This window comes from Bos javanicus, chromosome 16, assembly GCF_032452875.1.
Source record: "Bos javanicus breed banteng chromosome 16, ARS-OSU_banteng_1.0, whole genome shotgun sequence".
NCBI lineage: Eukaryota > Metazoa > Chordata > Mammalia > Artiodactyla > Bovidae > Bos > Bos javanicus.
Window position 1 is genome coordinate 52,057,076 of NC_083883.1, and position 10,632 is coordinate 52,067,707.

A 10,632-nucleotide genomic window follows, 5' to 3' on the forward strand; every position below is an offset into this window, starting at 1 on the left:
GGGGCGAGGAGGGGCACTGTCTGCCTCAGAGGTCCTCCAGGACATGGCCTGTCCTGAACAACAGGGGACAAGGCAGGAAAAGGCACGTCCAGGCCGACTGAGTCAGTCATGTGCTGCTAGGCATGAGACAACTCCAACACAGTGCCTGAAAACAGCAGGGGACCTCAGAGCAACTGATGTGGCATGAGGCTGCCCACGGGGTGGCCACAGCCAGCTGGTGACCAGCCCTGGACGTGCCACCTCTCCCTTCCTCACACCGTGTCCACGGAGAAGTAAACTGGAAGGTGGAGGGGAGGCACTGGTCGGGATCAGCACTTTTGGTTTGTTTCCTGGAAGCCGCTCATCCCACTGGTGGGCATTTGTTTGCTTTTGCTGATGGACGGGCAGTTGGTTGGTTAAGTAAAGACTGTAAAGTGAGAGGAGTTTTGAAAAGATGCCCATTTGTTGTCAACCTAACTCCTATGAATGCCAGGCCAGGCGCACCTGTTCCCACATGGGGGTTCCTGCCACTGCTGTTCCACAGCTTCTTGCACACAGAATCGTGGGGACGTGTTCATCATCAGGCTTCCCAACCTAGTTTTCACGGGTACACATGTGCACTCATCCTGTGTGTTTGTCCCTGTTTGCAGCCTCTCTGACGAGGCCTCAAGTCCCCACGGTGAGTCAGAGTCTGGGCTGATTTTATGCCAGCTTGGCTGGGCCACGGGGAGCCCAGGGATATGGCCAGATCCTGTCCCAGGCAATTTCCCATGAGATTAGCATTTAAATTGGTGGACAGAGGAAAGGAGATGTCCCTCCCATGAGAGTGGGCCTTGTCCAATCTGTGGAGGGCCTGAATGGAACAAGAAGGCCAGCCCTCCCCACTAAGGGTGGGGTTGGGGTGGGGGGGCTGTTCCTGGCTCTAGACAGGAGTGACCCGTCCTCTCTAGGCCTTCAGTGGGCTGACTGCACTTCCCAAGGGTCTTGGCCTACATGACTGCCAAGTCCTCGTAATGAATCTCTGTCTGTCCATGTGCCTCCTGCTGGTCTGTGTTTCTGGAGACCGTGACTCTTACATCCGGGTGGATGGGTGTCTGTGGCCACACGGGGCTCAGCTGGTAGGGGGAGGCCTGGGCTTGGGTCAGGGAGGATGTGAGCCACTGGAGGCCCCAGCGTCCAGGCCCAGGAACTGGCCAGGACCCTCCCACGGGTGAGAGCGAGGGGCTGTGTGATCCACGGGGAAGCGGGTCTGAGACAAGGGGCAGGAGCGCGGCTGCAGGGAAGGAGCAGCACCTGGATGCCTGGGGAGGACGCAGGGGACCAGCGCGGGGCCCTGTGTGGGCAGCAGGCCCAATGCCTCAAGTTGGCCAGGGCTACCCCTAGCGCGTCTCAGGGTTTTGGGCACCCCAGGCAGCCATGGTGGGGAGTTTTGGGCACCAGGTACAGGGAGGCACTGGGGTCACAGATTGAGGCAGGGTCCCTTTCTCCTCCTCAGGGAAGGGGGCCTCACTGCCAGTCCTGGAGCATCAACACATCAATTTCTGCATCTTGGGGAAGGGTCCAGACCGAGGTCTGCCCCTCTCCACTGTCAGAGGGCCTTGGACAGTGGAGGCGTAGGCTGAGTCCAGGCCATTGCCCGCTGGACAAGGGCGCCACCTACAGGCCTACTCAGGAACGTGCGATCCCTGGGACTCCAGCCCAGGGTGGTCGGGCAGGAGGTTTGATAAGGACAAGCAGGAGACCAGCTTCCCTGCTGGGCTGGTGTCTGGAGCTCTGAGAAGCTTCCAGCAAAGGTCAAATGTGTTCTTGGGCTTTCAGCCATGAGTGGGGAGCACACAGAGCCCAGAGGTCAGCCTGGCTGACCTCAGCACAGGGTCCATGAGGCTGGCACCCTCCAGGTGCTGTCCCCACCCAGCCCTTCACCAGGTGACCGGTGACCACACGGTCTGGTCTGCGCGCAGTGAGGACTCCAGAAGGCAAGCTCAAGGTGGAGCCTGTGCTTCCTGCACCTGGCCCAGCAGGCTTCCTGCTGGTCTTCAGAGGACAGCTCCACCCACCAGTCTGCACAGATACTTGCACACAAAGCCCACAACCCAGGGAAGTGGACCAGGTTGGGGAGGGCTGGGTAGTGGTGGAGGGTTGTAAACAGCAATTAAGGCCTCCTTCTAATTGCAGGCGATTAATTAGCTGATGATTGAGCCTCCCCCTGCGTAGGGGCTGTTTGGAAAGAGCTAAGGACCTTCACCTGCTCCTCCTTGGGCTGCAAAGGTGCAGGAGGGTGGGGTGGGTGGGAAAGGGGGACAGTCTCAAGGGCTTCACAGAGGCCGGGTAGGGGTGGGAAGGGGGAGGACAGGCCCAAGGGGTTCTGGGGGTTGGATCCTGGGGGCCACTAGGCACTGGGCGGGGGGTCCTGAGTCTGCCTATGCCTGCTCAGGTTCCAAGTACCTGCGGAAAACACTCTCTTAATGGGGAGGAGGAGGGGAGAGCAGCCCCCAGGGGAACCCAGAGCAGAGCGGATAATTGCTGTTCCCACATCCAGGAGCGGGAAGCAGGGGGAGGAGGCGAGCCTGGGCAGGCCTGCTCCTTGGGCGCCCAGGGACCTGCCTTCCTGGGCTGATGCAACAGAAAGGCCCCACAGGCACTCCGGGAGCCCGGGGGGCGGGGGGAATCCGGGCTGTTTGTGCCTCGGGTTCCTCTGGGCAACCCTGGCCCAGCCTGAGGGCCCTCCCTCTCTGCAGCAGCAGGATGAGTGGAGGGGCTGGGAGTCCTTTGTCTGAGCAGCCATCTTACAGGAAAAGCAAAGCACGAGAAAGGCCACTGGGTTTCAGGAGACAGAAACAAAAACCCCTGGGATGGTCAAGGCCAGACGGAGGCAGATAATGAGGCCACCCTATTCCCCGCCAGGAACATCTTCCCCAAACTGCAGCATTGCTGGCTGCCTGCTTAGTTGCCATCTTGTCTCACATGTAATCCTGGGAGCACTCTGTCATCAGGCACAGAGCAGTCCCCACAAGGAACCTTCCAGCCGCAAACGCCCCCCCCCCCCCCCCACCCCACCCCCCCCCCCCCCCCCCCGCCCCGCCACTGTTGTCGATTCTCCGACTCCTCCATAATTCTGTCTTTTCGCGTGAGCCTTTGAGACTAGCTTTTCTTCGCCTGCAGCTCCCCCGTGCGGCAGCCCCATAGCTGCCTGGGCTGCTCTCCCACCTGGGACACCTGGGTGGTTGCCAGGTTTGGCTTTTACAGACAAAGCTGCTGTGAACAGTCTGTACAGTTTTTTTTATGTAGACATCAGTCTTCGTTTATCTGGGATAAATGCCCAGGAGTGCCATTGCCGGTTGCCGCGGTAATGTTCGGTTGATGAGAAATTGTCAGTCAGTCTTTCAGGGCCTGCCCCTTTACACGTTCCCAGCACTGCAAGAGTGATCCAGGTCTCTGGAGCCTTGACAGCATCAGTGTTGGCACTATGTTCAATCTTAGCCATTCTGATGGGTAAGTGGTGGTAGCTTCTGTGGTTTTAGCTTGCATTTCTCTGATGGCTAATGGTGCTGACCATCTTCATGAGTGCTTTTCTGCCACCTGTACTCCTTTTCAGTGAAATGTCTCATGTCTCTCACCCACCTCCTAATATTTTGAACTATTTGCAAATGTAATATATTCTATTTCCTTCTCTCTCTCTCCCCTATTCTTTTTTCTGGCTGTGCAGCACGGCTTGTGGGCTCTTAGTTCCTTGACCAGAGCTTGAACTCGGGCCCCAGCAGTGAAAGCACTGAGTCCTAACTACTGGACTGCCAGGCAATTCCCGACATTCTATTTCCTTTTCATCTGAATTAACAAAATCCTCCCAATTAAATAATTGAGAGATACCTATTTTAATTAAACGTATATGTAGGTTATTCCAAAAACTCTCTTAAATTTTCAACACTTAACGTAAGTTTAGTAGGATTGTAGGGTTTCATCTTAAAGAAACAAATGTAAATAATTTCCTCTCTTGAAGGATGCTGCTGCTGCTGCTAAGTCACTTCAGTCATGTCTGACTATGTACAACCCCATAGATGGCAGCCTAGGAGGCTCCCTGTCCCTGGGATTCTCCAGGCAAGAGCACTGGAGTGAGTTGCCATTTCCTTCTCCAATGCATGAAAATGAAAAGTGAAAGTGAAGTCGCTCAGTCGTGTCCGACTCTTAGCAACCCCGTGGACTGCAGCCTGCCAGGCTCCTCAGTCCATGGCATTTTCCAGGCAAGAGTACTGGAGTGGGGTGCCATTGCCTTCTCCACCTGAAGGACGATTCAGTCACAAGGCTGACCATCTCAACAGGAAAACATCTCTGCATGACAAACACAAAATGTTCACTGATTTCCCTTCAACACAAATAAAGAACAGTGCCTGAGTCTTTGCTTCTTGTATCCGTCCCTACACTGAATGAAAACCCCGCAGTGGGGAGGCCTTCACTCACGGGAAGTTTGCTCGTGGCCCAGGCAGTAACCTTGACCCCAGAGATTTCTGGGGGATGCTGGCTAGATCCATCACTCACCCTGGCATCCCACACTGCTCCCTGTGGCCTTCATGGAGCCTCCCCCACATGACTGCTGTAGGGGATTTCATATTTTTGTGGCCCTTAAGACAGTAAACATATTTTTCCATTTTGTCCTGGAAATTATCCTTCAACCTGATGGGCTCCTCAGAGATGTCCTCGTATTTCCCACCAGCCTAACAGGACTAGGACCGTGCAGCTCACGGGGCTCCTCAGAAAGTTCCAGAACATCTTTCTCGGGGTCATCTGGGCCACATGGGACCACCGCCCGCAGACACCCACCTGCCTTGTTCAGGATGTGCCCCCACCCCCAGCACCACTCCCCAGGCCTTGCTGGGCCCCTCCCTGACCTGGGAGGGGGCCAGGTGAGCCCCTGCCTGCCTGCCTTCTTGAGCAGGGAGTGGCACTCCACGCCCCTGATGGTGTGGCGCTGGACACAGCTGCCAGGAGACAGGCCTATGTGGGGGCTGCTGGGGGTGCGTCCAGCACGGAGCTACACAGAGCAAACATCTGACAGCCTTCACTGGAGGCTGACCCCAAAAGTCAGCATAACTTTCACATGTATTGTTGAAGGAAGGGGGTGACAAGGGGGACCGCAACACACGTTCAGGGGGCTGTTTTCCCTAAGGAATGGGAATTGCGAGAGTTTGGAAGGAAAAGGTGTAATCAAGATTAAAAACAAAAATAGAGACAGACTTCCACTCCTGGCCAGAGGGCGTCACAGGGACCAATCACCTCTCCCCCAACCAGCTAACACTCAGACAAGATTCAGATGACTGCCCTCAAGGCACTGGACATCAGGCAGCCAAGGACAGTGACTCCCAGATGCAGGGCGCAGGGCCCTTGGAGTCAGGAGATGGGGCTGACACTTCAGAGGACCCAGTATGGCTGGAGTGCCCAGGACCTCCTCACAAAGCTAGAGAAAGGTCCAAGAGGGTCAAACTGTTTCCAAGAGACTTTTGTGCATCCCAAGATAGAGCTCAGGAGTACTGACGGAATACAAAATTGTCCAACACCAAGGTCAAATTCACATCTAGCAACCAGCCAAAGACTGCCAAAGCATGCTCAAAAGAAAATAGATAACTTTACTCAAGAAGTTGAACTCATAGTTAAAAACCTTCTCATAAAGAGAAATCCAGGCCTAGATGGCTTCACTGGTAAAAATTATACCAAGTGTTTAAGGAAGAGTCAAGAGCAATTCTCTGCTTCCTGCTCTGGAAAACTGAAGAGCAGGGCAAACCTTCTAACCCTCTGTGCGGCCAGTGTGACCCTGATGACAAACAAAGGCCTTACAGGAAAACCACATCCCTTGCAACACAGATGCACAAATCTTAGCCAATTCACTCTCAGAGAATTTTAGCAAACAGCAATATATACAAAGGGTAACATATGACCAGATGGGCTTTTCCTCAGGAATATAAGGTTAGTTTAACATTGAAAGTGAAAGTCATTCAGTTGTGTCCGACTCTTTGTGACCCCATGGACTATACAGTCCATGGAATTCTCCAGGCCAGAATGCTGGAGTGGGTCTCTGTTCCCTTCTCCAGGGGATCTTCCCAACCCAGGGATCAAACCCAGGTTTCCTGCATTTCAGGCGGATTCCTTACCAGCTGAACCATTAGGGAAGCCCTGATGTTTAATGTTAGAGAATGTAATTCACCACACAGACTTTTCTCAATAGTTATTTTTTTAAAAAAGCATTCGACAAAACCCAACATCCATTCCTGGTTTAAAACAAAACAAACAAGCAAACAAAAAAACAACAAGCAGAAGTGAGATGGGGGTTCCCTGTGGGCCATGAGTTTGAAGGACAGATAAGACTTCCAGGCAGAGGTGTCAAGAAGGCAACTTGTCACAGGAGACTTCAAGAAACTCCTAAACATTGAGATCTGTTCTCACTTTATTACTGGTTTTTACAGAATTGTCCTATTTTTCTACATTTTTCCCACAGGTGACTTTTGAATGCTTTTGTCAAATTGTGAAAGTGAAATCCTCTTAGTGTCTTAACAGGGATTCAGTGGATTTACAGATTTATTAATAAATAGATTAAAGAGAAAAAAAGAAACTACCACACAGAAAAAGTTGCAGATAATTTTGTTGTTCATTTCAGAAACTTTATGGGAAAAAATGCAAACCCTAGGCTTTCAATAGATCCCATGAAAAGACTCCTCAGACCCCTTTGCCTTGCTATGTCCACCAGCCTGGAGACCTTTACCCAATCTGGACCAAGCCTCCTTCCCACTGAAGGCCCAGCTTGACCCAGACCCCAGCCTCCCGATGGGGACTCCGCAGAGACTCAGTTGAGAATATACTTTCTTTGGCTCATTGCAGGCTTCTTTGGCAGCATTTTCAGGGAGCCCACATTTGACCTAAGAATCACTAGAGTGAAACGACCACCCTCTGATACTAGATGATTTGTTATTAAGGGACAGCCTGATGTTAGGGGCACGTGGGGCTGAAGCAGGAAGGCTCGGGGATAAGTAACAAGATCCTGGAAGAACACTGTTTCCACTGGAGTTCAGAAAACCATCGAGAAAGTGGAACTGGACGAAATGGAAGGGAGCAGTGATTCTGTCACAGGCAGGGCAGCTGCGGGGCCACAGAGCAGCCACAGGCGGCAGAGACACTGCTGTGCCACCCCACGATGTTCCTCAGACGTCCCAGTAACACGAGGCCAGGTTCCTCCTGACTGCATGGGCCCACGGAGCTGTCACATTCCTAGGCACGATTTCATCCTGAGAGACTTTACCGTCACCATCAAGAGTCGCATCATCCTGAAAACCTGTAGTCAGTGACTCCCCAGTTCTGCTATGTGGCAATGAGGTGCCATGAGGTCATGCTTGGAGTCTACATCAGCTCCTGCCTCGGAGGCCCCCAAGGGCCATCCTGAGAAGGAGTGCCCGGCTCTAACTAAAGAAACTCAGTGACCACTGTCCTCTAGAAGAGAAGACACAAATGTGACTCGGCCTCCAGTCCTCAGTACTCTTCCTAGGAGAGCAGTAGCCTCACATCACAAAATAGACATTCTGTTGACATTCAACTCTGGACATTCAAACTTCGGATGAGTGTCCTGAGGCAGCACCCCATGGGGAAGAGAACCCACAGGATTTGGGCCAGATGGCCAGTTGGGGCAGAAGCCAGCTGAGGGTGGGGATGGTGTCAGCCTTGGAGTCTGGGAGCCCCAGGGTCAGGTGTGGGCTTATGCTAGCTGTCCTGCAGCACCCCATACACCTGTAGATCCTGATCCTAACCTGCACCCCATTCTCACTAGACACTCCCAGGGACGCCCACAGGACCCCCATCCTTTCATCGGCACACCTGTGATCCCGTGTGCTGAGAAGTAAGGACTGCAGGACATATGCACAGGCAGAGCCTGAGATCACACAGGCAGACATTCCTCCAGGTGTCATCCTGTTGGAACAAACCAATTTGGGATGCCAACCATCCTGTCACCTAGACCCCCATGGTCTTAGGGACAGACTGTGGGGAGCATTCCCAGTGCCTGGGAGGTACCACAAGGCCACAGAGTGGAGTTTTCATGGAAAGAGTAACCAGCTGGACCAGCTTCACCAGTTCAGAGAAACCAGAGATCACCGTCTATCCCATCCACCCCTATTCATATTGAATAAGGAAGTTCGAGAGAGACCTGAAAAGCCCATGTTTTATGTGTCCCTGTGGACTGCAGTCTGCAGCGTGGGAGCCCGTCTTGGTCCAGGCCTCTCAATTCAGACCCACTGGCCCAGACACTCCTCTCCAAGTTGCCGCCCTTGAGGAAACTCGGCCCCCATCCAACAGCACAGAAAGCACGAAAAGGCGATGATCGATCGTCCTCTCTTTTCTCCAAGCTCCTCTTCACAGCCTTCCCCAGGGACAGCCTTATGCGGACCAGGCCCAGGGAGCCCCACGAACCCTGACCCCAGAGGCTCTGCCTGAGACCCTGAAAGTGGCAAAGCTGGCGCAGGGGTGGGGTGGGGGGCAGAGCAGGGCAGCCCAGCAACAGCTGCCTTCCTGGGGAGTCACGCACAGAGGACACAAACCCCACACAGGCCTTTTCCAGGCCCCGCCGTCCACCATGCCCGAGCGCAGGGAGCAGCCCCCAGGTAGAGTCGAGAGACGCTGTGGGGACCCTGCTCGCAGTCTGGTGTCATCCTCCGGGACACGTCTGTGTAACCCCCTGCTGTCTCGGGAATCGCTACCCCGGTGGACACCGACAAGCAGCCTTGCTGAGCGTCCACAGAGGGGTTTTGGGCCCCCAACTCCAGGAGCCAGATACCCTGGCACCGACAGCCTGGCTTCCCCGTCTCCTGGCAACGCTGCGTGCGAGAGATCCTGGGCAGCGTGGGCCTCCTCTTGCTTCCGCTACTCTATCGGGGCCCTGAAGATATTAGAAGTCATGGCAAGAATACACATAACTATACAAAAAAGATCTTCATGACCCAGATAACCATGATGGTATGATAACTTACCTAGAGCCAGACACCCTGGAATGCGAAGTCAAGTGAGCCTTAGGAAGCATCACTACCAACAAAGATAGTGGAGAGGTGGAGGAATTCCAGTTGAGCTATTTCAAATCCTAAAAGATGATGCTGTGAAAGTGCTGCACTCAATATGCCAGCAAATTTGGAAAACTCAGCAGTGGCCACAGGACTGGAAAAGGTCAGTTTTCATTCCAATCCCAAAGAAAGGCAAGGCCAAAGAATGTTCAAACTACTGCACAATTGCACTCATCTCACACTCTAGCAAAGTACTGCTCAAAATTCTCCAAGCCAGGCTTCAATAGTACATGAACCGAGAATTCTCAGATGTTCAAGCTGGATTTAGAAAAGGCAGAGTAACCAGGGATCAAATTGCCAACATTCGCTGGATCATCAAAAAAGCAAGAGAATTCCAGAAAAACATCTACTTATGCTTTATTGACTATGCCAAAGCCTTTGACTGTGTGGATCACAACAAACTATGGAAAATACTTAAAGAGATGGGAATAGCAGACCACCTTACCTGCCTCCTGAGAAATATGTATGCAGGTCAAGAAGGAACAGTTAGAACCAAACATGGAACAACAGACTGGTTCCAAATCAGGAAAGGAGTATGTCAAGGCTATATATTGTCACCCTGCTTATTTAACTTATATGCAGAGTACATCATGTGAAATGCAGGTCTAGATAAAGCACAGGCTGGAATCAAGATTGCCAGGGGAAATAGCAATAACCTCAGATATGCAGATGATTCCACCCTTATGGCAGAAAGGAAGAGGAACTAAAGAGCCTCTTGATGAAAGTGAAAGAGGAGAGTGAAAAAGCTGGCTTAAAACTCAACATTCAGAAAACTAAGATCATGGCATCTCGTCCCATCACTTCATGGCAAATAGATGGAGAAACAATGGAAACAGAAACTTTATTTTTTCAGGCTCCAAAATCATTGCAGATGGTGACTGCAGCCATGAAATTAAAATATGCTTGCTCCTTGGAAGAAAAGCTATGACCAACCTAGACAGCATATTAAAAAGCAGAGACATTACTTTGCCAATTAAGGTCCGTCTAGTCAAAGCTATGGTTTTTCCAGTAGTCATGTATGGATGTGAGAGTTGGACTATAAAGAAAGCTGAGCGCCGAAGAAGGTTGATGCTTTTGAACTGTGGTGTTGGAGAAGGCCCTTGAGAGTCCCTTGGACTGCAAGGAGATCCAAACAGTCCATTCTAAAAGGAAATCAGTCCTGAATATTCATTGGAAGAACTGATGCTGAAGCTGAAACTCCAATCCTTTAGGGCCACCTGATGTGAACTGACTCATTGGAAAAGACCCTGATGCTGGGAAAGATTGAAGGCAGGAGAAGGGGACGACAGAGAATGAGATGGTTCGATGGCATCACCGACTTGATGGACATGAGTTTGAGTAAGCTCCAGGAGTTGGTGATGGACAGAGAAGCCTGGCGTGATGCAGTCCATGGGGTCGTAAAGAGTCGGACACGACTGAGCGACCGAACCGAACTGAACAGAACTGATCAGGGCCCTAGACTACACTTCCCAGGTCGCTCTGCGTGCACCTTTAGATCTCGCGAGAACTCTGGGCTGTCACCCACTTGACCGGGCGGTTATACCGTGGACCGCTGGGAGGTGTAGTT